The 27,697-nt window shown below is 39.1% G+C and overlaps 1 long non-coding RNA gene across 4 annotated transcripts in view; it reads left to right on the top strand.

The window, feature by feature from the left end:
• Positions 1-10,627: 10,627 nt before the first annotated feature.
• LOC113460199 (uncharacterized) overlaps positions 10,628-27,697 on the top strand; it is a 33,022-nt gene continuing 15,952 nt past the window's right edge. For 3 of the 4 annotated variants that reach the window (XR_012579426.1, XR_012579428.1, XR_012579425.1), the window contains exons 1-2: positions 10,628-10,757; positions 12,147-12,290. This is a non-coding gene — a long non-coding RNA (uncharacterized LOC113460199). Of the gene's footprint in view, positions 10,758-12,146; positions 12,291-22,359; positions 25,454-27,697 lie in introns of those variants that run through there. The other variant, XR_012579427.1, reaches the window with a different exon arrangement.

The following is a 27,697-nucleotide window of genomic DNA, read 5'->3' on the forward strand; positions in this document are numbered from 1 at the left end:
GATCTCAGTGACTTCTCAGCAAACAATTGAATTTAAGTGATTTGCTTGGTCCTGGTATAAATGCTGTAGCAGAAACATGCACAGAATCTGACTCCTTGTGGAAGCATTTACCTCAGACCTCTCACATAAATGATTCTCCTCTTAACTGTTGCAGTCCTTTGCTTTCCCTGTGTGGTGCAGATGTGATGAAGAGTTGCATCTTGAACCACTTCATTTGCTGATCCATGCTTTGCGCAGCTCTCCCTGTTTCCAGGAGGGAAATGCTGGGACTGCTGGCCTCCGTGTGTCCTTCAATGCTGTCTCTGTGTCTGGAGGAGGTGGAACTGAGCCTGGCCTTGACCAGGTAGGAGAAACAAGCTGACTAAAGTAATTCTGGCATTTTCCAACCTGACCTTTTACGGCTTTATAAAGTATTTGCAGACTGCTGTGCAGGGACTTTCAGTAAAACTGGCTGCCACATAACTGGGACAGGGGAGAGCATGACAGACAGCACCTTGGCCCAGTGGAGCCTCTAAAAGTGCCTTTATGACCAACAAAACCTGAGTTTCACTATTTCTCATGAAATCTGTCTCACTAGTTTGCCTTCTGTGCATTACTTTCAAAATGCTAAAAAAGGCACAGTGGCCATACATTGTTTTATCATTTGCATGGACCAGACAAGCATGACAAAGCTGAGCAACAGTGGCCTCTCTTTAGTGGGAAAAAATTAAAAAAAAAAATCTCTGCTGTGGATACTGTGCTTGCAGACACCAGCCAAGCCCAAAGGTATTTCTAGAAGCAAAAAAAAAAAAAAAAAAAAAAAAAAAAGAAAGAAAGGTGTCAATAGAGTTAATAGTATGATGGACTGTGACAGAATAAAGGTAGACAGAAAATAATTTGTGGCAGGACAGCTACAGGAGATACAGGGATAAAATGAGAAGAAACAGCAGGGAAGCACCTGTTAGTGCCTCAGACTGGCTCTGTGAGGAAAGTTAAGAAAGTGTTGGGATTGGGGAGGCAAGGTAAAATGTACAGTCTAAGAAATAGAAAAGGAAGCTGGGTGGACATAAGATTCTTTGGGAATTTTTTGCAGAAGGCGGCGAAGATCCCCAAAAACACAGCAGGAAGGTGGCTATAGTTTATAGATGAGTGATAGTTCCAAAAGCTTTGTGTATTGTGTCAGCCATACAGAGATTCTGCATGGATGTGCAGGAGGCACTGGACAAGACATGATCTTTGTTACTTAGGAGTAGACTTCACCCCCAAAGCCTTGGTTCATTCAAAGCAACCTACAGAAAAAAAGATTATTTTTTCCAGTTGAAAATGACATTTTAAAACACACCGTGTCATTCTAGTGAAGTCAGACAGATCAGTCAGGCAAAAATATGACAGTGATTAAATTTTTTTTTATTGTATGCCTCTCATCAGGCTTGCAGGCTACAAATGTATGCAAATAAAGCATCAATTTTGTTTCAGTCTCCCAGATATAAAATGAAGTTCCCATCTGCCATCTTGTGCTTTTCTCTGACTTTCATTTAGCCCAGTCTTATCCCAGTCTGAACTGAGCATCACTATCTCCCCATAAGTGGAAGAAGAGAGGTCATGGTTTTCCAATTCCCCATTTGCCAGTAACTTTGTGGTATTTATGGTCCTATTTCTCCTTAGCAGCTCACTTTAGAGGGGCAATATGGGTTGGTCTAACCTTCTAATCCCTTTGGCAGGAAATCTTTAGTTTACTGGAGCCAGAATTGTTGCACATTCCAGGCAGCAATCCATTGCACCAGGTTGAAGACCTATAAAGAGTAGCCCGTTGTCACAGACATCTTTTATGAAAAATCCTTTCCTTAGGATTTTTTCTCCTGAGAAGCTGAGAGGCCTCAGGAACAAAATGTAAACATTGATTATCTGCTGCTGTGGAATGCAACAAGTGCATCTGTGATTGGTCTCATGTGCTTGTTTCTAATTAATGGCCAATCACAGCCCAGCTGTCCAGACTGTCTCAGTCAGTCACAAGCCTTTGTTATCATTCCTTTCCTATTCTTAGCTAGTCTCCTGATCATTCTTCTATTCTTTTAGTATAGTTTTAATATAATATATATCATAAAATAATCAATCAAGCCTTCTGAAACATGGAGTCAACATTCTCGTCTCTTCCCTCATCCTCAGACCCCTGTGAACACCACCACAGCCCATGAACCCATTTTGGCATTGCTAACATATCTTAGAAAGATGCTGAGGTGACAGTGACAACTGGAGACCAGCTCAAAGGAGGAGGAGGAGGAAGGAATACTTGAATCACCCACTCAGTATCCAGACCAGGAAGAGAAGCCTCTGCCTTAGGTTGGCACAGACAGTCCAGATGTGCTGGGCCTTTCTGCAAGGTCTTGGAGGTATCTGCAGGGTTTTAATGGTGGCAATGCTGTGACTGTGTGGGCTCTGTTCTCACACTTGCCTCATGGGGCTTAGCTCCTGCCTGGTGCCTGATGCTCCAGCAGGCATTCCTACTTCAACAGCCCCTGAGTTGTTAAAAACAGGCATGTGATGTTTGTGAGTGATGAATGTCAGTGTTTCAAGAACAGGTGTCTGAATACTTTTGTGGTTTCAGTGACCACATGGCACTAACATGTAACTTAGAAATGTTCTTATTGGTGAAGAAGCCAGTTCTGATTATTTTCTTTCTAAAAGCAGAGCACTATAATATCCAGACCATTGTCTGATTTTAGTGTGTTTTGTACCTCAGGGTCCTATATTATATACATCTGCATGAGCTGGATGCTTTTCATTACTGAGTACTCCATGAACTGGATATTTTTAGAGGACAACCTGCTGCTCATGCTGGTTTTTTCAAGCTCCTTTCTTTAAGTCAATCCTGTTAAATTGTGTTGAGCACAATGGCTATCACTTTATATCTGTAAAACTGGTTATTTTTTTTTTCCTTATGGCAGAGTTTGTTATAAAAGAAAAAGGTGATGGGGTCTGGGGTGAGGGGAAGATGTATTATTCGAAGCCTGAGAAATCTTTGAGTGAGGTTGAGCACAGTGGTGGTGCCTGTAACCTGTGAAAGCACTTTCACCAACAGCTTACCCCCAATGCCTGTGGAAACAAATCCTATTCAGTATGATATATGAAAGCATAACCCTCTGCAGTAAAAGAATCAATGGAAGCATTCATATAATAGATGACTCTTCAGGCTTGTGCAGTCTGCTGCTCAAACATAATTGGCATCCATGTAATAAAATACTGAGCACCCAGGGAAATGTTTGAGATGTTTATGAGTCATCACATGGTTTATTGTAGGAGACTGGCACAGAGCTGTGTAAAGCAGAACAGGCTAACTAGCACCTGAGTTAGCATTACAGTTTTTAACACCGTGATAAAGAAACAAACAGAATTTAGACTTATGTGTATTTAACTAATGTATCATCCAAGTGAGTTATTAGGGGTCTGGTGGGTACAATAGAACATCAGGTTGGCAAACCAGTGTTTTTACATGGAATCCTTAGGTTGTTGCTCCAAGATGCAGATGAGAAATTCAGGCTTTAAACTGCAGTGTTGCTGACAGGCAGAACCAAGCCACAGTGCCTTTGTACATTGCAGGCTTCTCTGAATGGAGCCTGTCTTTTTCTCTATGCCTACATAATGTTTAGCACAGCTGGGAATCCTTATCTCAGCCAAAGGCCTCTCTAGATGCCACTGTAAAGGAAACAATAATATATTTGTCAGCTGCATGCATTAATCACGTTAATAATTTCCCTGTTCATAAAAAGGACCTGCTTGCCTGGCATTTGAGCAGACTTGCAGCCTCTTGATCTTACCCTGCAGTCCTTGGGCTCTGTCTGTTCAGAGAACTATGCTAAAATAACTCTTCCAGAGCTCTCTAATATCATGACAACACCTAAGAAGCAAGTTTAAAGGCAGCTCTGGTCTGACAACATTCTGCAGTCTGCAATGTAGACACATTAATGTTAACTGTTGTGCTTGCCCTGAGAGATGCTTCTCACACACAGATTAAGAAACTGTGTGTGCTGAACCGTCAGAGCTTTCCTCTTGTTTCAGCTTGGCTCACTTGACTTTTAATTTAAATCACCTTTCATTCAACTGATTTTTTTTTTTTTTTGAGTGAAGCAAGAGAAAGCAAATGAGTCCAGCTTCCCTCTACAATAGAAACTGAGTGGGTGCAATGATCTCCAGCACAAAGTAGCAGCCAGATGTTGATGTTTGTTTTGTTTTGCTGAGTAACAAAGCTCAGCACATCTGTGTCCACATCACCCTTGCAGTGGGTACCAATTCTTTTCATTCTTAAAGCTTTCTGTTCCACCACAGCAAATGGGAAAAAGGAAATGGTGCACTGCCTTTTGATTGCTGCATTAGCACTTTCTACTTGTTTCTTTTTTGTCTTCATTGTTCTCCTCTCATTCCTGTTTTGATTGTGGGATGGGTCAATTTATATCAGAGCTTTGAACCTTCAATTTCACTAGAAAGATCTCTCTCATTTGGTGATGGTCCTGTAAAATAGGCTTTGTTTCACTGTCTTTGTATTTCTGTATTATGGGGTTATTCTGGGGATGTGGGTAGGTGCCTGCATGACCAGGGGAGAGACTGAGAGGGAGATATTGATCAGGATTTCTCTCATTCTTAACAGAAACTCTCTAACATGGGATTTTGGACAGTTGAGCCAAGTTTTCAAAGTGAGTAAACACAAGTGGAGTTCTTGAGAATCAGGAAAAAGTTTTGATTCAGGGGATTAGTATGGTTCCTGCCTTCTGAGATGTGAAAACCAGAACTGATATCACAGAACTAGAGATGTAGAAATGGGGGAGAAACCCCCATGATTTAAAAAAAAGAAATTATCATCCATCCATGGAAAATACTGTTAAATCTTGCAGAGTGGAAGGGTGGTAGCTGTGGTACCAAGCTGCACAAGGATGTGGAGGGGTGCAGGAGAGCAGATGGAGGCAGATTCCCCAAGGTATAACTGCTGTGCTTTATGTCAATGCTGAAGCACAACGAGACCCAGGAACAGGATAAAGAAGATAAAAATGTGCAACAATTTAAATCAATCTGAATATGGGCCTTTGCTGCAGTCCAGGTGGACTCACTGACCTCACAGACCTAAGCATTGCATCAAGACCTAAATTACATTAAATTAAATTTAATAATTAAATTTAGAGCCACACCAGGCTTTCTGGACAAGGTTTATAGCTCTCTCTTGGTAGGTAGACTCTGTAGTCAGTTTTCTGGAGCTGAGGATTTGCCAAACCTTGCCCAGTGGAGGCCACTGGACTCCATCTGTATGACATAAATCTGTAGCTTTCCTTTAGGTTCTCTGATAAGGAGTTGGAAGTTCCACTCACTTGACACTACATCCCTTCAGCTCTTCAAACCTCCAGGCTACAGAAAATTCATGTGAAAATATCCCAGCACAATTTCTTTTGGGACTTCCTAATTTTCTCTAGTGTGGAATGTGTTCTAAGAATAGATAGTTTATAGCACATATTCAATATATTCCCCTATATTCCTTTGAGGGAAAATCTAAAATGAGAAGCAGCATAAGAAAAGTGGAAATAAAATGGAAATAAAAATATTTTGAATCTCAGCAGAAATTCAGTGCGGATTTAATCCCAAGATGATTTTGTATATTATGGTCATTCTTATTTACTCGGGGGTGATTTGTGTGGAGTTAAGAAAATGAAGGTTTGAAACTTAGCTTTTTCTTAAGTGGCTGCATAAAATGGGGATTAGTCTAAAAGTCAGAATAGGGTCCTGACTAATTTCCTTTACATTTTAGACTTTGAAGAGAATGAAGAAATGTATATTCATTATTTGATATTTGTAGTAAAAATGAAAGTAGGATGAAGGTATTTTCTCTCAGTAGTCTTTCACAAAGGTTGTTTTCCCAGTGATATTAGAACTATATTATTTATTTTATGGTGTTAATTTCATGGCCATGTGTGGTGCAGTTTTTAACTGTGACAGCAATGTGGCTGTATGCTAATAAATACTTTTAAAGCATGAGTGAAAATATATAATACCTGTTGCAGTGTACTTAGCTGTAGAAAAGTGAATGTTAAAATAATTACTCAATCAAAAAGATCTTTTTTAAGGAAGTGACAAATTGCAGTTGTTTTTTTCTCCACCATTTGCTTTTCCCAGCCTAGAAGGTGGTCAATGAGTAGCACACTTTCCCTCTGAATTGTAGGGATGAGAATTTTGTAAATTGCACAAATTACTTAGTAAAAAGGCAATGGCTGTATTTTTGAAACTGCTAAAAAGTTCTTTATGGATTGTTAAAACCTTGACAAAAATTACCATTGCAGACTTCATTTCTTTTAAGGGGGATGACACAGCAGAACCTTGCTTTTCTAGCAAGCAGATTCTGTGTCAAATCTTGCTACAAATTTAGTTTAAAAAGTACCAAATAACCCTTTTCTCCTATTGTTTAATTCATTAGCCAACCTATGGGAAGGATTCAGGTATGGGTAGAGAGATTGATTTCCTAATATCACATTTTGCTCTAAGTCCCTGGGCAATGTAAAATCTTAATTTTCTCTATCACTACTATTATGAAGAGATGGTAAAATATAAACTGATGGGTTGAGACCCAGTCCTGTCCCCTGAACAGAAAGGGCAGAGCCAGCAGCAAACAAGAGTGAACCCTGCAGCCTTGGTCACCTCTCTGCTGCTATTGCCACACCTCTGGTGCAGGGGGAAAGCCAGGTCTGAGAGCAGCACTGGGGGCTGCAACTGGTAAGGGGTTCCAGGTCTGAGGATAAGTTCATGTTTGTCCTTTTGCACATTAAGAAAATGAATACAGGGTGAGAAGGAGCTGTCAGGGACCCTAAGCTGATCTGGTTTTCTATGGGCTTAGATGGACTTTGGTGATTTTGAGGGCATGCCACTCTTGACTAAACAATTTCCAAGTCACAGGCCTTCAAGTGGCTGGGATTAGCTTTGAGTCAGCGTTTCCCTGGATGCCACAACTCAGTGCAGCTGAAAGTTGTTGGCTCTGCTTCCCTCAGGGATGTTCCCTCTGCGGCACAAAGGTCCTCACTGATGGGGAAAGGATGCATTTTGCTGCTTGGCACTAAGAGGTTGTCTTATGCATAGTCCTTGATAGTCTCCTTCCTGCCAGCTGTGGTAGGTTTTGTGTTTTCAAAAGAGGGATTTGTTCTTTTGACTAATTTTTCAGTGTGTAGCTTCTCATTGCTCCTTCCACAGCTTATTGCTAATCCTAAACCTTGGCTTCCTTGGGGGAACGATGACATGTAGCTCTTTATTTTTCTGTTTTCTTTTTTATTGTTTCTATAACTTGCTGCATCCTAGACAATTCAGTTGCTGTGCAATTATATATCTTGCATTTCTGTTAGCTTCCCCCTCAAATATGCCTGCAAAACCCTGTGTTCCATGCAGCAAAGTTCTCCCTGCATGTAACCAAAGCAAGGGAAGCACTGTGAGACTTTTGCAAAAATCCTCTTCCAGCTATAGAAAATTTCTGTAAATGCTGTGGTCACTGGTCTTGGGGTCTAGTCATATACCAGAATGATTTGTTGCTGCCAAAATGAGAGTAAAATGTCATTTCTGGTGACTCTTTTTATTTCTTTTAATAACTCAGTCTACTTTATGAGAAAGTCTTACAAAACTTAATTTTGACTCAAGCCTCAGTTCAAGAGCACCTTTTAATTGGTTTCTCTGGGACTTCAAAATTATTTCCTGCAGTTAATTGTTGAAGTGGGGAAAAATACTACAGGATTTCATGGATGCCTAATGGACATATTCTAGAAAGTCAGACATGAATAATCCCCCAGCTTGTGCCATTCTCTAATATTCCTTTATGCATTTTATTTGCACTTTTTCTACTTCCTCATCTGTACTTTTTTTTTTTTTTTGGCCTCTATGTCTGGATGCAGCATTTCCACATGGGGTCAAACATGAAACAGGCAGCTTCTACTTTCTAAAGACTTTCTGGTATTCTGGTTAAAACAATTGGAGAAGGGTTCTGCACACTACACTGAGGCAGCTTTCCACAGACCATCAGGAATAGCTCCAGGAGAGCCACTGAAGGAGTGTGGATCAGCTTGAAAATCTCTTGGAAATTATCAGTGGATATGGTGTCTATCTTCTTCTCCATCTTAAACAGTTGCAATGCCATTAAAAGTCAGTTTGCTTCGCAGCAGAAGTGGTTGTGTTTCAGAAATGAGAGGAACAATCGCTGTGTGCAGTTGGCAGATGAGTTTCTAATGTGCTTGGGGATTCTTTTCCATGCTGTAAATTCAAATTACATCTCATCATGAGCCTAGTTAAAGAACAGAATGTGTCACAGTAGAGAAAAGGAAAACCAGGGACAGATTGTGATCCTGTTGGCAATTATGGAAGTCTAGACTACTTCACTGTCATTTCCTATCCCAGGATGAATGAAAAGCAGGGTAGGGGGTCTACTGGGGAAGAAAGCAAACAAACAAACTTCTTATACTCATATTGGACAATTTATGAGAGAGCCGTTCTTGTATTTCAAGCGATTTAAGCACTAGGAGCAAAGCAAATATGTAAACATAAATATTGCAAATAAATAAAAAATGTAGCAGTTTATTTTAATTTTCGGCTTTGTCAAGGTTTCTTTTCATTGAATCACAGATTGCTTTGGATTGGAAGGGACCTTGGAAGGGAATGGGTTTGCCCCATTCCAGGTGCAGCACCTACTCTTGGTCTTAATAAACCTCATGAAAATCTCATGGGAAAAGGAGCTTGTCCAGGTTCTGGTGATACCTAAGCCCTCAGGCAGGGAGTCAGGAAGGGAATTTACTTGTCTTGTATCACTGGCCACCGCTTGATGACCAAGGAAAAATATAAAATTAATTACTTTTTAATATAAAATTTAACGCATGTTCCTGGAACACTGTCATGAAATAGAAACTAAATTCATATTCCAAATAATAATGAGTGATGTAGAGACCTGAAGAAAAGTCAGAAATGAAATCTAACTAAATCCTTGGGGTGTATCAAAAATTGTAGAGAGCACATGTTCCCTACAGCTTCTCCATAATTTTTTAATCTTTCACTAATCATGTCTGGCTTTATTGTTATCATCTTTGTGCAAACCCTGGTGTGTTCATATGTGAAACAGACTTTTGTGTAGCAGACTGTGTTATTTGCTATGCATGGAATTATGAGTTTGTTTGTTTGTGTCATCCTGGGAATGAGTGTGTCACTTCTCCTGGGCATTTGGTGGCATAAAGCCACTAAAATGCACCAGCAATGACCCCTGGTGCTTTACAAAAGGAAGCGATAAAAACTATCTTGTCGTGTTTAAGTGGCAGGGGAATTTAGGTATGTTATCCAGAATGCAATTATTCAGCTTGGAGCACAGCCAAGGCAGTGAGACTAACAATGTGTTTAATCTTATGAAAAGATGGCATGGGATCTTTAATGACCATGTTTTGTCGGTATCTCGGATTTATGATGTCTCTCAGAGACAGCTCTTGTAGTGTCGTGCTCAAAAGACATAATTAGAAGATCCGTAACTCTGCTGAGCTTTGTTTCAACTGGTCTTTTTCAGAGAGATGTGCATTTATTCAGTTTTATTTCTAATCTGTTCGGTGCAGCCCTGTGAAGTCGGGGAGCCAGCCCTGGGAGGAAGCAGCTGGTCCGACCCCATGCCATCCATTGATGGGGAAGCTGTTTCCCTGACAACCGCAAGACAAGAAACCAGACAGAGGCTCTTTTCCAGTTCATGTTTCTTTTTCACTCGCTGTTACAGGCACTCATTAGCTTCTGAGGAAGAATCAGATAGCCCCTATCAAACCAAACTAAAGCCGAGTGGAACAGTGGAAATGTCACCACGTTTTCAAGATTTTCAAGGCCGTGAGCTTCTGTGAAGCCTGCTGTTATCAACATTAATTTTCTATTTAAAAGTATTAACAAACTTGGAATTTTTTTTCCCCATTTGGGAATTATTCATGGCACTATATAGAAACAAAGAAGCAAGGTAAAAGAGTAAAAATTGCTGCACTAGCTTGGCTTCACGCTTTGTGCAGGATGCCTTTGTCTGTGTAAAAATGCAGCTAAAGGGAGGGTTTGTGACTCAATTAGGGCTGTAGAGCTGGTGGACATGGTGAAATTCACATCTGCCTTTTTATTCAAACTCCTGACATTTTGGACTTCCTCAAGAAAAAGAAAAGCTGAGAGACAAGAGAAGGAGGTGACAGCCAGGTTGGCACAGGAGGCTGACAGCAAAGGCATGCTGGTGTTTTGATGCCTGTGCAAATAAGACCCAAGAGTTTGAGTCCACTGTGCCTCCCGTAAACTCTCACCTGGGATACTGTCATTTCTTTGACAGTTTGCAAATGTTTTTTTTTTTTTCCTTGAATATCTAGTGAAAATGACTGCATGAGTTGAAGGGCAATAGTAAAGATTCCAGAACTTTTTAACATTGGGTAAGGGATCCTGTATTTATTTGGCTCGGTGTAAGAAAAGCTTGATTTCTTGTTTTCTTATGTTAAAGTTAATAAATACATCTTGTACGATATGTGACACCAAAACAGTGAACTCGGGAATTACTAAAACAGTAATTCCACAGAATATAAACCAGTACAAAATACTTGAGTAATTTAATACATTAATTAAGAACATTTTTTTTTTCTTTTTCCTACAAGGATGGCATTGCCAGAAAATTTCTGTGAGGCTTTGAAGACTCCCTCCGTGTGATCCTCCTGAGGAATTCATGTAGCAGAGGTTGTTGCGAGAGGAGCCTGGTCCAATCCTCCAGATACAGTATATCTGGTGTGAGTGCGATCAATGCATTTCTAAAATACAGGCTGGATTTCTGCCAGTTCCTGAGGTAGCTTAAAATTCTGGGCAGACTAAAATGCTGCTGACTGACTAAGTAGCGTGAAATGCAGGGAATATACAGAGATATCAAAAAACTTGAGTCTTAACCATCCTAAATAATTATTCATTCATAAATTGAACAAACAAGTTGTATCTATGAATAGGCAGCATAAAGCTGTCATTTTTATAAAAGAACTTTTTTTTTTCAAAAGCTCTGTGCCTTTTAATGTTATTGTGGTTACAAGCTATAAAATTTAATAATGACCATCATGTTGTTGTAGGCAATGCAAACACAGGATATTTTAATGTCTCAACAGTTACTGCTCTTGCAGATGCTCTGAGCAGACTACTAATCTTTGGTCTTTGGAGATGGATAAAGCCTGGGCAATGACATTTATTTATTATTTTTTCCTAGGAAGTGTTAAGGCAGTGCTATGGGTGTATATGAGAGGCTGCCTTGTCTTGGACTGCAACATGGAAAATTTTTATGCAACATCAGGCTCAAGTCATGTGAAACTAAAGCTCTTAAAGCTAGCATGCACTGATCTCCTTCAGGAAAGGTAGCATCCATCCTTCTGCCCAACATGTAATTTTGTCGCAGTGTAATATCGTGAGCAGGCATTTTTCAAATACGCTTTTGGTTGGCAGAGGCTTGATAACAAAGGATAAATACCAATTAGCTGTATTCAGCTGAGGGGCTGTCTGCCCATGTGGGGTCAGAGAGGGCCAGGTTGTGAGGAGGTGGTTGATGTTCACTGCAGCAGCTCAAGTCTGTAAAAGCAGCATTTAAACAAGGCAGAAAAGAAAATTGAGGAAGCTGATGGTCAAAGTCTGAGCAGCAGCATGTTAAACAAACATTAACCTTTTATTCTCATGGCTGTAGCTTTTTTCTTCTGTGTAGTATAAGGCCTTCTCCATAGTCTGCTACTTTGCTTCTGTTTAAAATATAGCATTTAAACACATGCTTACCTGTGTGATGGGATAACACATTCTTCCCTCTCATGCCCAGATAATGTTTTTTCTTTTATTTCTAGCAGTATCTGTACAGATGCAGAGACAAATCTGATGTTGTTTTGTTTTTTCCTAAGCTCTCCATAGGGTTTCCCAAAATAAAAACTACAATTGTATTTGATTTCCTCTTCAGCACCCTTATGCCCGACTTGCAAACTGTGCCACCAAATTAATTGTGATCGATAAAACCCTTCATAAAAATGCAAGCAAAATGTGTTACTTGAAAGGCTTCCAAATTCTGCGCTCTAATTTTACTTGAGAAATGCACTTTAGACTATTATTATTATTATTGTTATTGTTATTATTATTATTATGCTGCTATAATCTGTTAGGCGGTGATCAAAATAAATGTCTGAACGCAACAGAGCCATGAGACTGAAGAAGGTGAAGATGTGGAATTGTGCATCCATATTCAGTGGGGTTTTGGTGACAGAGGAAACCTTTTTGCCACTCTATTTGCAGGGACAGCAAAGCTGGTAAGTCATGGATCATGTCTGTCTTCTTCTTTCTCACAAAAGACTATTAACAAAACTTTAAAAATCTTAAGCATAGCTTTTGGGAGAGGATCAAAACTCAATCCTCATGGCCAAAACCTGTTTCAGGGCTGGAAGAGACGCACTCTCTGATCATCACGTTCATCATATCTGATCAGCTGAGTTAGTTGAGGCCAGATGAGGAATGCTGGTGGAACACGAACATCCTCTTGATGTCCGTGACACCTCTGGATGTCCCCTGCAATTCACAAATTGTCCCCTGCCTGCTCTACAAATCTGACCTGTGGTTTCACAAGTCATGGTAATGCCAGATGAGGACAAAGAATCACAGCTTGTAAGCAAAAATCCAGTACAGGGACCCTCTCAATCCCATCTTTTTGCTGGTTTTGGAATAAATAGGAGAAAATCTGCAGCAAAAAATTCGAGGATTCAATTTAAATAGGGATCTGTCCACCAAACACCTACCTTGAGTATAACCAAAGCTAAATATTTCAACCAGAACTGACTCAGCAAGCTATGGTGAATATTGCCACAGCAGATATTAAATTTTACCCTCTATCAAGAACAGAAATATAAAAAATTGAAAAGTGACACTTTCTAAGGTTGAATAAAATTCCAGTTCCCTGTGAAAAGGATTCAGTTGTCCCTTCCTTACACGCTTTTTTCCTGCTACAGAGCAGCATTTACAGGATAGCTGCTCATTACATGTGCACTTATCCTGCAGTGCAAGTTAAACAGCCCCTCTGATTTCAGGAGCCCTCTGGGCACTCAGCTCCTGCTTCAACTGCTTGAAGTCTGTGTCAGAACAGTGGCTGAGAGATGAAAGAGCTGCCCTCCAGTGAGTGAGGCAATGATGTGTAATAAGCTGCAATTTGCCTAAATGCAATTGTACCTGATCAGCTTCACGGTGCAGCTCGTGGGAGAAGACCTGGCTGGAACAGCACAGGAAACCTGAATTGCTCCAGCCCCATCTGGAGTTACCCATACAAACCTGGATTGTCAGGTCAGAAACCTTCACTGGGACATCAGCAGTGCAGGAATAGTGCTGGGAGATGATGCAGACTGCCCTTGCTAGAGATTTATGTGCAGGCAAGCTTGAGGGAAATGAGGAATCTTGCATTTCCTTGTGGGAGGTGTTGAGCTAGAAAGAAGTTGAGCTTGGATTAACAAGTTCCCAGTGGGTGGAGGTGCACAGCACCTGCAGCTCTGTTAGCTTCAATTTGAAGCTCAGCTTTTTGGAAACTCTCCATGCTATGTCACTTCCTTGGAGACAGCATTTTGAAAAGTGAGGGCTCAAGCACCAGAAGAAATGGGAACAGGGATGGGGTTTTTGTCCTGGATTTGAGGAAAGCTTTTCCGATGAGTTTGGATGTGGGTGGGGTTTTTGGTTGTTCTGGAAGTTGTTTATGGTATCTAACTGAAAATGTAAAGAAAACCTCAGCACAGAGGTGCTTTAATTGAAATGCAAAGTTTATTGCTTGAAATAAGACTGATATAAAAAGAAAAAAGAAAGATAAATCCCTCTTAGAGTGTTGTCTCATCCGCTGAGACACTTGTGATCCATGGGCTCTTTGATTCAATTCACATGAGGCAGAGATACTGTCTAATTACTGAGAAATTAATTTGAAAACCAAAACTCAGACCGTTTTTGCATGCACTAAACACCCATCCTGTCCTGCACAAATTAGCAAACTGTGTGTGTTCCTTTTGAGTCCCCATAGGATAATTTACAGATAGACATGAAATTATCCATTTTGTTCATGTTTCCAACACCTTCAAAAAAGCCAGAAATGAAAACATAGCATCTACCCAGATTTTAGGAGGTGGGTATAGAGGGAGCTATTTGAGAATCCTTTTTAAGCATCCAGTAGTTATTGATGTTAGTTTTCTAGAGCATGTCTACTGCCCCAGCCATAAGCTTACCTAAGCTCCCCAGGGAGCTTTGTGCCTCATTTCTGGTACATATATATTTATTTATATAAATGCTGCATCTTCACACACAATCTGAATACTTCATACATTACCTCAGCCTGTTTTAATTGCATTTTTATCTCCTAAACCCTTGCATGTTACAAACCAGGCAAAGGGAGGATCCCTCAAGGTCATCTGGTCAGATCCTCTCTCCATTATAAAGGATTATTTAATATACTGTATTTTCTAGGGCTGGTGCCAGGCTTCTTTTGAACATCTCAAATAATGAGGTTTCTACTGCCTAGCAGGAAAGATTATTTCACATGGTAACAGACCTTGCGAGTGGAAATTTTTTGTTATTTATTTCCTAAAGCTCTTTATCACCTTTCAAATGCTTTAGTGAGATTTATACGCTTTGATAACTGTCTTGAAGCACCCATAATGAAGCCCCATCTAGAAGAAATGCATGAATTTCAGGAAGATGAGGACAGGTAATTTTAGAAATTCGAATGAAGATAGAAGGATAAGGCTGAACATAATGCATATTATCTATCCATGTATTCAACTAAAGGGGAAAAAAAAGAAAAATTTACTTCTTCTTCTGGCATAGAAATACTCTCCACCTTCCCCTTATTTTTGATCACAACTAAAAGTGGATACTTTATTTGCTCAGAACTGGCTATGATATTTAGCCACATTTAAAAAAACAACAAAGCACACCTTCCTTTCAAGTTCTTGAGATCTATGAATCTTTATGAAATCCTTTGGATTTAATAAGATTATATATGCTAATAGGCACATAGTTATTTGAGGCTATTCCAGGGGATTCTTCTGCATCCTTAAACTAGCTTGAGATGCCTTAAGAAACTTGAAACTTTTTTAGGAGGTACAGGACTATTCTTATTTAAAATCAGCCTTCCCTAGAGAAATATAAATGCACATTCATCCATTGCTTTTCATAATGTTGGGAATATTGTACTGAGACAGCTGAGAGCACAAGAGGGTCACAAAATTATATCCTAGTGATATAATTTTTCAAAAGCTTTATACAAAATACAGTTTTTAACATTAATTCTGTGATGAATTAATAGCTATTATGTGGCCAGTTTGTATGTGTTGTTGGCATAATTGGAAAGAAAGAGACTGAGCTGAATTCAAATGAGAAATTTGAAAATGTGTTATCATTTAGGCTGCAATGTCCCCAGCTGTGTCCCATTTACCTTCTATAGGTTTGTGCTGGTTTGTATTTGGCACAAACCCATCAGCTTTAAAGAATTAGGGACAAGAACTGGGGAAATGCACAGTAAAGAAACAGGGCTTGAAGTGATATTTCAACTGGGTTTACCTGCCAGAAGTGGAAAAATCATTTTGCTTGCTTTACAACACACTTACTGTAGGTTAGACCAGAAACACAGACACCCTAGAGGGGGGATATAAAAGGCAGAGCTGCCAAAATACTTGGTGAAAGATGAGTTTTATGTGGCCTGTGCTGCAATGGGAAGTGGGAAGGGAAACATGGAAATTGTGTGTATAGGGGAAAAGAGGGAAGTGAGGTGGGAGGATTGAACCCATTGAGCAGCACAGCAAGTGGAAGCTTAGGAAAAATCAATGACAAAATCTGTCTGCAAGGAGAAGGGAACAGAAGGCCAGGCAAAGGGGGAGGCCTGTGTTTAGCCCATCTTTGCTTAAAGGTTGGTGTCATTTGGCTGAAAATGTCGTGGGTTCTGCAGTTGATCTCATTCTTAGGACTTCAACCCCCTGCATGGGAGGTGAGGTTAGGTTCCTAATGGTGCCCTCTTCTGCAGCTTTCCTTCATTTCAGTAGAATGGGTCACCTATAACTACAGGACACCTTGAGGTGCAGCTTCTGGAGCCTTTGACCAACTCTTTGGCCAGACTAAGTGATGCCACCAAGGCAGATTTGTGCTGTTTGGAGCAGTTCATGAAGCAGTTCTAATACCTTCATTCACATTGTATAAATTATTTATTTGTCTTCCATTGTCACCTTCTGCAGATATGCTAGCAAGCAAATTAATTTGCAGACTATTCATAGAAATAATTGAAGAGCATATGGAGAACTCTTCCATTTATTTTTGGATATACGCTAAATATTTGTGGCTAAGACCTACACTCTGCATAATATAAAAAGGTTGCTTTATTTACTGTGTAGATTTAGATCACCTTGACTGAGGAATTACAAGTGTGTGAGAAACTTATTTGTTATTTTCATATAAAATACTGAGTATTTTGTAAGAGGTTAATGTTAAAAATGTGAAACACTTGAAAAAAAATTGTGAGTAAAGGAGATGCCATATTTGCTGATCTATTTATTTAAGGTTTTTTTATCCACAAAAGACTAAGACAGAAGGGCATAATGAATTATGAAATATATTCCTCTTCATCTTAAGAAAAGCTAAATATGTTCTACTTCTAAATAAAACACTGCTGGTTGATATCTTTATTCTGAAGGTGGGAGGTCAAGAGAATACATTATTTATTGAAGTGGTACTTGTTTATCCTGGAGATTATGGTGTTATATATATTTATATACTTGTGTATATATATCTATATACATATTTATGACTATAAATAAATTTAGATATATCCCTTTTTACCTCATTACAAAAAATATGGGAACTGTTGGGTATTCATCATTGTGAAGCACAGAGAAGAGGCCTTCTATGAGATTTACTGGCACTGAAAATCAGTTTTCAAACAGTGTCAGAACAATTAAAAATATCAGTTACAGTGCTTATAGATAGGAATATTGACCTATTAAAAAAATTGGAAATTTCAAAGAACTGATGAATCCTTGAATAAGAATATCAGGGAAGTATTCCCAAGCAAATGAAGATGAGTAATATCATATAATGATGGTTAAGTGCTTGATACAGAAACAAAGCTGAACATAGTTGTATGGAGATTTTAAGTGGACACGGACAAATCAAGAACAATGAGAAGTGATGAATTTTTGAGTAGACAAGAAGCAAATCAGAATAAGTGATGTCAGATGATTATTATGCATCAAAGAAAGAGAAAAAATTGTTTTCTTTCTTAGAGAGTTTACTTACACTGGATTCCTGAGTAAAGCCTTTTCTGTATGGGTTTGCATGTCTCAAATTGAGAGCAATTGTCTGATAATAAGATGCTATCAAAACCTTCTAGTAATATTTTTTTAATACTGCAAATGTCTGCCATATTTTCCTGGTATCTGACCAGCTCCTTGGATTTGGTTACATTTATGGCCCTTACAGTGAGCTCCTCATTTAAAGAACAGTGTCAGGCTGTGAGTGTTAAAAGAAGCAGAAGGGCTTATTAATGCTCCTACATTACAGTCAGGCTTTTATAAATATGAATGCTCTAGTTTTTCCTGCTTTTCTGTTCCTCCCTTGTTGTTGAATGCGAAATTGAATTTACATTGTATTCTTGTCCCACAACAAACAGAAAACACACTCTCTTGTTTTATTCAGTAATCTTAAGGATTGTTGTGTTTAACATTCTTATATTTTTTCCTTGGATTAAGTTGTGAGTTTTACTGATGATAAGGGACCCAAGAGAGAGGCAGCTGGAGGCATCAAATCCCACTTTTTTGAGTAGAGCTTCAGTCACACCATCTTTAGCCAGAAAACCTCAAGGGACAGCTTAATTGTGCTCCCTTAATTTTGGTGGGTTTGGGCTCTTGTATCACTCCCTTGTTCCCCACATGTTGGAGTGTAGCATCTACTTTGGTGATGGCAATTAATATTGCCTACTTATTTTAATTAAAATGAAGTTTTTTTTTTACCTTAAAGCAAAACACTATGCAGCACTTGCATAGTGTTTTGTGGTAATACTAAAAATGCAGGCACATTTTTCTGTATTTACACTGTACTAGCCTTTCCCTCTTTCCTTATATTGTTAGCCACTATAGATTTAATGTCTGATTTACCCTTCTGGTTTTTCTCTTCCCAGCACAGTCACTCCCACTGCCTCAAAGTGACTACAGCATTGCGCCATTTTAATCAGAATTACCTCATTTTTTTCTTTTATCTCCCTCCCAAAAAAGTGGGCTGCTTGCACCAGTTTTGGGACTGTTCTGATCCCTGGTGTGATGGCCACAGCAAGTTGGGGAGCTTGTCTCTGAATCCTTCCTCATCTCTTCTTGGCTGAGTGCAAGGCCCCAACAAACTCACCCTATGAGGCTTTCAAAAGGGCTTATGGTTGTCCATGTACTCTCAGTTAGGAGGCAGGGAGAAATATTGACAAGATCTTTTCAAGAGGTCAAAACAATGAAAACAACTCTACTGGCAAGTTTAGAAAATCAGAGTAATTTGGCAGAAGGTTAAGAGCAGCATTCAGTCAACACAAAACACTTCTCAAAGCATTAGCTTGGTCCATTCCCCTTCAAACTCTCAATCAGTAGCAATTTTAATTTACACAAAAATTCCAAGAAGAGGGAATTAAAAGAAGAAAAACAGAGGAGATACAGAGAAGGACACATACAGCTACCAGCTCCTGGGTTCCAATGATTTTCATCTCCAAGGAACTCTAAGAGGAGGTCAGGTTAAGATGTCCTTGCCACATATTTGGCCTTAAATACCCCTTGGCCTTCCTGGACCATTCCCCCATGTGGGACTTTTGGTCATTTGGCCACTCAGGAGCTGGGTTAGGGGCTCCAGAGGCAGGTGTGGAATATTGCCTCTGCTGTGGCAGGGATTGGCACCGCTGCTGGCCTGGGATACAGGCTCTAGGGATGGGTGCTCTGGGGCAGAGCATTGCTCCTCCAAAGCAAGGCCCAAAATCCCTCTTCATCCCCACTCATGTACGCAAAATGTCTCCAGACATCAACCTTTCCAGCCTCTCACACTAAGTGTCCTTCAGGTGATCATTTTCCACCAGATCTCCACTCCAAGTGACTCAGTTTCATCAGGCTGTGCTGTTTTCCTCCACGGTCTCAGGTCAGATGCCACAGAAGCCATGGGCAGGGTGTAGCTCACACAGGTTCCTTAGGCTGTTTCTAGCCGAACTTGTATTTTTCCATATCATTCTGCTCTTTGGAGCTTCATATCTGTTCTTGACAAGAAGCAAAAGGAAAACATTTTACCAAAAGTGTCTCTTTCCTCTCTTAGAAGGTTAGATCCTCCTGTATTAAGAGCACTCCTGATAGAGCCAGGACAGTGGGAAGAAATTGGTGTTGATTTAATTAGCAGTGGCATTTAATTATCCCTTTGGTTAGGTATTTATTTATGTGTTTGTACAAGAGCTGTAATTTCATCTAAGTTTAAGCAGGAGTAGTTTAACCTCAAAATGTTATGATGTCAGAACATTAACAAGCCAGGAAATTTTCAAAAGCACTTATCAGATTAACTGGCTATTCTAAGACACAGATACCAATTACCATTATGGCTGTCAGGTGCTGTCATATTTTGAAATATAGCAGCCAGAAAGAAGAATATTATTTTAGACTATGAAGAACTAGGCTTAGAATTTCAATGCACAAAGCTGCCTTTTGATGTACCCTTATTCTGTGTAGCTGAAAACTTACAGAAAGTTACTTTGTAAACTGCTAACATTTAGAAGTATTACCTAAACAAAAAAAGCTGTCTTCTGTACAATTAGTGGAGAAAATATGGTAATATTTGGGTTATATTACTAAGAACTATGAATTATAAAAAATTCTTGATATTACTGCAGCCAAAAGTCCTCCAAAAGATCCACATGTATTTTCCAGTCTGAGCAACAATACTGTAAGTACATGTGATATGAAAAAGTTTTTTGTCATTGTCTTAACTCCTACCAAATTCACTGCTTCTGGGCTCACTTCCTATAGTTTCTTGCTATCTCATGACTGCCTTACAGAATGCATAGTCTTGAATTGTACAAAATGGACTTTTTTTCCCCAATTTTTTTATGTGTTTTTCCTTTGAAAGCAAGGATTTTTACATGGTGTGTTTGGGGACTCCCAGTACAGCCTGAGTTGGTTCCAGGGCACATTCAGTGTGAATGCCTTTTTCTTTCTTGTTCACGATTGTAAGTAGAAAAATGTGCTTCTTGGATATTGGTCTTCCTATTTTTAGCAGCTTGGGAAAGAGAAAATTATTAGCTGATATTTTGGTTAAAAAAAAACATCAATGATGTTCATTTGCAATATTTTAGTATCATCACAAGAGGTTTTTTTTAAAGTCAGTTTGAGGTTTGGTGCAATGAAATTATGCAACACTTTTCTTCCTAATGCCACTATGTGCCATCAGCCTGCCACTGAAACTTAAATCTGAATATCTTGCAGCTCAACACTTAAGACAGGTTTGTGAATAGAAACTGAGCTACTTGTTAGGAATGTTGCTCATCACTGTTTTCTGGGTTTTATGTTCCTTCTGTCTTCTTTTTGTATATTCTTTCTGTCTCTTCCTAGATATTTTGGGCCATAAAGCAGCTAATGTAGGAAAGTTAAGTATAAAAAAAGGGGGGCATTAAGTATAAAAAAAGAGGCAATGTCTAAGTTTATGAACTTTTAGTAATTATGTGACATTTGATAGGTGCATAAAGGTCTGTAATTATGAAAGGTATTTACAAATAGCAAAATGAAGTTCATATATGTGCTACTGAATCTACAGAAATGTTGAATTATACTCTAGCAGGTACAGTTTCACTTTCTTTTGTCTGTAGCATAAAGCACCTTGGCCTGGAACATTGTGGGTTTCCTGAGTAGCTTTTTTCCCATACACTGTTCTTGCAGTTCCTGACTCTCCACCTCCCTGACAATTGTAAAACGAAGTGAAATTTAATCAATTATCACTTTAATTATCATCAGAAAAGAAAATGGAATTGAAACAGCCCCAGGCCCCCCAAGTGCCTCATAATATCAAAACATTATACTTGATAAAAAAAGGACTTATTTCCATATTAGCCATCTGATAGTGTATGAAGAAAAAGAGGAAATAATATGTCCAACTACTGGGAGATCAACCTGTTTTCTTAGGATGCTCATGGGGTAGAAAGGCTGATCTGCTGCCAAAGGGATGGAAGGTTCCTGTTCAAGCAGGGGAAAAAAATGGCTCTAATCCTGATGGATGGGTATAAATTTTGAAGTACTGAATTTAACTGGCTACACACAGTGTTGGGTTTTGGATGTACTGAGAGTTTCAAGCTGAACTCTTTGGCCAGCGACAATTACACTGTTGTTAAACTGTGCTTGCCTTACACTTCAAAGTGCCAAAAAGAAAAGTGATTCCTACAGCTCTGTCATGTTGTTTGTCTACCTGAATGAAGCTAATGAGGTCTTAATACTGCACTGGTTACTCAGGCAAGGTTTTAATTAATAGGTGTCAGGTCCTTAACGCCTCATGCACCTTCTTCCCTCTGTGGTGCTTCCTTTTAGCTTCCAATTTCAAAATTGATTATGTAGAGTGCAGGTCCCTTCATTTTGTTACAATAAAAACATTTGCTATTAATATAAATGGAAGATACCTTTTTCCTTGTAATCTTGTGATGTTTTGGTGCACGCTTCCTATTTCAGGCCCTGTGAAATAGTAAGCAATATCTCAAAAGCTTTTTTTCAAGTTTTGAGAAGGCAAAAAAATTACAGTCAAGAAGCTGCCCTTTTTTTTTAACTTATTTTATGTATGTTCTTTTCCTCTGGTGCTAACCAGTTATTAGTTCAAACTCATATCTGCTAAACCCTGTAGAATTAAATTTTTTGAAGTAGCATCTGTCTCTTCTAACAACTTGTGTGGATTGCTGTGGGAATGAAATTCCTCTTGACTTGCCTCCAGTTCCAGAAGTGTTTGTATGTTATCTATTAAGAATGAGTCTGCAAAAGATCTATATGCAAGCCTCTGTATGATAGACAAGAAGGCTTTACCTGAGGCACACTCTTCTCATACTATAAGCAAATCAATGCTGTGCCCTTGGACTCAGCCAAGTTCCCAGAATAGAGCTCTTTTATAAACTCATAAATTGCAGAAAAGCACTGCATCAATTTTTTTTTCTATGCACTAGAGTTTTGTTTTGTTCTGCATATCAGAATGAAGCTTCCTTATAATGATGCTAGCCTAAAGTTTCTGGTGAAGTTTTTTCACCCATATTCAGCTACTTCATTGGCAGGATAACTTCAGATTTTGATGGCCTTTATATAACTGCCTTGTTTTCTTTTCATTTCCTAGAGTGGCTGGTATCCATCTTTGTGAAACTTCATCCGCATCTACGGAATTTCACAGCTAAAGATATCTTCTGAGGATTAAGGAAATATTATTGCATATTATATATCATCAAAGGAACTTCTGTTTTGTGAGATTAGCTGTGATATTTCTCTGTGTATTTGGCACACAAGCAAAACAATTGGCTCCTAAATAGAGTGGTTGCTTTCAATTAGCTCAGCCATTGGTGCTTATTCTATCTGGGAGAAGTAGAGCAGCCCAGGAAATGTGAATTCAGGATTTGGTATGAACATGGGGTCTTTCAGCAGGTAACTTTAGAGGGTAGCAGTTATTTTCTGTGCTATTGCAGCTCTAATAGCTGAGACTGTATGAGAATCTTTCCTTTCCAGGCTCTCCAAGGCTCACTTCCTACAGAAATTGGAAGTAGTAGGACAGTCACAGATGGTTCCAGCTGATGGCTCTGCAAAGCCCTGAATCCATGCCTGCTGAGTGCTAGGGAAGCAGCTCCTCAGCTTTCTGTCATGTCCAGCCAGCTTTTGTGAGGCTGTGTCTGGCTGTGCAAGGAATCCATGCCTGGCTACTGGACCTGAACATAAAACAGATAGCAGATGACCTCATGTAATTTTCTTCCTGCCCCAGCTGTGTTCTCACAGTGGTGGTTTCAGTCAATTTGGTGGGTGAGTTCAGCTGTTGCATTCTTGGAGTGTGCTAGTGTTTTTCTAATCTCTGTGTGTGGCCACAGTGTTTCGAGGCAAGTCCTTAATTACATGTTGTTTTTCAATTCAGCACCTAAAGTGCTCACCAGATAGTATTTGAAAAATTGATTATCTTTGCAGCTAAGCTGTAAGATTTTTTTTTAGGTCTTCTAAAAGGGGTGTTTGTTCATTTACTAGCACTCTGTGTACTACAATTAAACACTGTTGACATGCTTGGGTTTGTGTGTGGTTCTGACCAGCAGAATTATTATTTCTGGGTACCAAGGCAGAGCCTCAGCTGGCAGATCTATGGGCTGTCCTCACAATGAGGGCATTCCCTGTGGTTTCTTAATAGTGTTACTGAGAGTCTGTTTGTCAGCCTTTCTGTTCTCTGGGTAAATGTATGAATTATTGTGCTTTAATTGCTTCCTACAGGTATTTGCAACCAAAAACTTATTATTGCATGTTATCTCTCCAATCAGGAAACAGGAGCTAAACCAATCAAGCTGTTCTGGGGCTTGGGATACAGCAGAGGTGATGTAATCACTCTTTCTTCCCTTCTCTGGAGGAGGAAAATTCTTATGGAGGACAGTTTCTAGATGTACCATCTGGTCTTTTGCACACAGAAATCTCCTGACCTGGAATAAGGCAGAACATGTTGTTAAATAAACAGGGTGTCAGAATAGACTGTTTTCCCATCCAAGTCTATGCTTAGTTGTGTGCCAAAGATACTGCTGGGGCCAGAGTGAAGATTTGAGCCTCACAAGCCCATTTGATGTTTAGGTGCTTCTGTTGGGAAGGTTGTTTACTGCAATTTCTGCTCTGCTAGTGTGGCTTTGCTTCATATCAAGAAGGAATTTATTTATGCATTGTGGATGTTATCACAACTGTCTTTTTTTGTTTATATCACTTCTCTGAAACTTTATCTTGGCAGAAGTCCTTGCATCTGGTGGAATGACACTGTTGAGTGCTACCTCTTGGGCTACTGTTAATATTGCTCTGTGATTTTTCCAAGACTACCAGGGCTGTTAAACCTGTGCAGCAGGATTTCTGACTGCACAGAGCCATCTTTGACAGCTTTATTGTTTTTTCCCCCACACTGGATGATTCCTCTCTTCCCAGAAAAAGTGACAAAACTGACAACATTTGTCCTGCCACCATTTGTTTATTATGTGCCCAAAGCCTCTAAATTATGATCTCCTGACAGATGGAAAGCGTCTCAAGTTTATTTTTGTACCTCCACAATTATTAGCACTATCTAGTGGATGAAAATGAGAAAGAAAGTTATAGTGAGTATTTTTGTTAGACTGAGTATGTTTGTGGGCATTCCTTGACACCATTTTTATGTCCAGTCACCTCAGTTATCAGGGTTGTGCCTGGCAGAGCTGTTCTTCCCCATTCCCAAATGTTGGGAGTGGATTAATTTGGGATTGGCAGATGTTCACCTGAACCACAGACCAAGTCTAAGAAAAATGGTTAAGCAGTAAAACATTGTGTTTGCTGAGGATTTAGGTTTTATTTCCCCAGTTAAAATTGCTTTGTTTGAGTCATTTGTTTTGCAGTTTGTTGATATCATTTGTTTTGCAGTTAGTTGATATCGTACTTCCTTACTTCCCATTTTAGGAAGGAAATAAAATGCCGTATTTGAATAGAGTCCTCCAGTCCTCCTCACATCTTCTCCTTCTCATGTGTCATATAAGAGAGGAGGAGTTCAGGTAACATCTTTGCTTTTTGGCTCAAGCCCTGGAAGTCCCTGGAGCAGCCTCTTCCCAGGCAGCCTCCTGAGGGTCTGATGCTCCCTGCCAGACTGGATTACTGTGAACTCTAGGGCTGTGCCTTCTGAATCACACTGCAAACTGTCTCATATTCAGCCTTGCATGGTGCTGAGAGCTAAAAGAAGACTCTGCATCCTCACTTCCCCAGTAATTTTTCACTGTTAATGAGTTTAACACCTCCACTTAATACAGCCTTGTTTGGCTGCAGTTGGAGATGTGACATCAGTTCAGAGTTAAGAACTCTCAAATTATTTTGTCTGTCTTGCAGGTTAACTGCTTGATTAGAGATAGAAATTGTAGGTCCAGCTGATTCATCAAGCTAATTAATTGAATTAATTCATCAAGATAAGCTGTGCCAAAATATTTTACTGCAAACTTGGTACTGTGATAAAAATATGACTTGCATAACATTTCATGGAACCCTGATTTTTCAAACATTAGAAATAATGAAAATGCAAATAATAATCCACCAAAGAATAGACAGATTTTAAAACACATTTAAGCAGATTTGTGGCTGTGCCAAAAGTCCAGAAAAATACTACCTATTTTCTATTATTTTACTATCTCTACTAGAAAAGAAGGTGAAGGGAGAATCTGGTGGGTAATTTACTTAGGAGAAAAAACAGTGATGGAGATTTCTACCTATGAAAAAGAAAAGAAAAAAGGAAAGCTTTCAGATTGGATCAATCTGTTTAACCTCAAACTGGAATATTTAATTTTCCTTAGTAAAGAGCAACTTTTTTCTTTTTGCTTCTTAAATAAGATATCTTTGATTTTTAAATGCTCAAAGATAGAAAAAATAATGTGTTTCATTTTTACATCTCTTTAAAAACTGATTTTTGTGGGTTTTTTTTATCCTTTTATTTTCTCTTTAGCCTGTAGAGATTCTTAATCTTCAACCATTCATGTGTGTGTGAAAATACTTCACTCAAGCATTTGTGGTTGCTTCAGTGATTTTTAGTAGCTTTGGAAATTTATTCTTTTAAAGCTAGTATTAATATTTTTCAGTCAGTCTACATTTATTGTGACTGGAGAAAAATGTAAACTGAAATTTTACTACCCTTCATAGGAAACACCAATATCTGAAGCTTAAATTTAAATCAGGGAGAACAACTACAATAAAAGTGGTGGCAAACTTGGTGACTAAACCCACTTGGCCCAACTGGGATCTAAGCAGGGTTTTGTCATTCAGTAGACCAAGACATAGCAGAGCTAAATTATGCCAAGTAATGTTCCAATGAGACTCTTGTTGTGTGCTTGTTATCAATAACAAAGGTATTGAGAGGGGATTTTGATTTTAAATGAAGATTAAGTTCATTTCTTCCTCAAGGAAGGATCTTCCGTCCCTCATGATTACAGTAAGAGATGCGCAGTCTTCCAGTCTTGTGAACATAAGGTCTCTTTGAACAGGGATGAAGGATTTTTTTCTACCTCTCTTTTCTGCAGCTTTTTTTGTACCATTTTGCTTCATTGTAAATCTGAAGAAAGTGGTTTTCTTCATGAAATATTGAGTTTTAAGGAGGGAGATTATACATATTGCTTTGTTAGCACTGATAGCAATCTTTATTGTTGCAAGATAAAGCAATCATGCTCTCAGATGAAAACACACCTGGGGATCCAGAGCTCTTACTCCTGGCTCTGGAGCCACAAGGTGCAAGGCCTCTTTATATCCAGTGCTGAAGGGAGGAGTGTTACCAACATACAAACCTCTCTTTTTTGTTTTCTGTGTATTTCTACCATCTGCAGCAATGAGAGGTTTTCATACTGTGTTTTTTAAACAAGGAGAAAATGAACACAAGTAACTGCAGAAGTGTTAATAACATTTAGAATAAGTTTTCACATATTGGAATAGCTTTTTTTTTTTTTTTTAATCTCCGCCCTGGGCGCTCTGTCCCACTCAGGCTGTGGAAAGCAGTCAGGAGAGCTGAGCTGCAGATGTCTACTTGGCATCAGAGAGATGGACTGGCTCCACCATCCCTCCCTGCCTTTCCACACAGGGAGCCTTTGGAAGCGTAGGCAGGAGAGAAGTGGCTGCTCCAAAGTGGCATTTCCAGTAAGTGGCACAAGCTGGAAGAATTCTTCAGGCTCCTCTTGAAACAGATGCGAACAGACCAAGAGCAGCTTTGCTGAAATAACTGGTTTCTTCATGAGCCAATTCGTCACTGAAAGGATTTTGGCATAGAAGTGCATAATAGCTGTAATCTTTCTACTGATATAGCACTGTTCCTTTCATGTTCCAATAAAAATTACCCTTGCCTAGTACGTAGGTACAATGTTAAGTTCTTTGGAGCAAAACCCAATCTTTATCATCATCCTGTTTAGAGCTCAGAAGTGAGATTGTAGAAATCCTGCACACTGAGCACCAGCAAATGCTCCTGTTCAGATGTGGATGTGAACAAACTTCTCAGGAGGTACTTGCTTATTAAAAACCAGCTCAGTATAAGTGCATTATTTATTGTGAACATTTAAGGTAATCCCAGGACTCAGTGTGGTTCTGTAATAAGAGGTTGCTGCATGTCATAGCTGATTTATTTTGTTTTTTCCCAGTTAACTTGAGGGAAGGTGCAGTTCTGGTAGAAAAGCTGTCCTCTAGGTCATTTATAGCAAAGAGAATAATGTGTTGATACTGGGTGTTGTGAAGCCATCCGAGTTCAAAGGTGCTCATTTTGACAGAAAAGATAAAAGTAAATACCATCATTTACTGATAAAACAAAATGCCCTTTTGTTTGGCAGAATGCCAAGAAGAATTTTTAGATCACCTAATGAAAAATATAATGGTATTTTAACTTTTCTTCTTGTTTCTCCTTTTGAAATTATGGCTTTTTAAACACAGGCAGGTAAATATAATATTTCCTTCAAAGACATTTTTCTCTT

The sequence above is a fragment of the Zonotrichia albicollis genome, chromosome 3, assembly GCF_047830755.1.
Source record: "Zonotrichia albicollis isolate bZonAlb1 chromosome 3, bZonAlb1.hap1, whole genome shotgun sequence".
Lineage (NCBI taxonomy): Eukaryota > Metazoa > Chordata > Aves > Passeriformes > Passerellidae > Zonotrichia > Zonotrichia albicollis.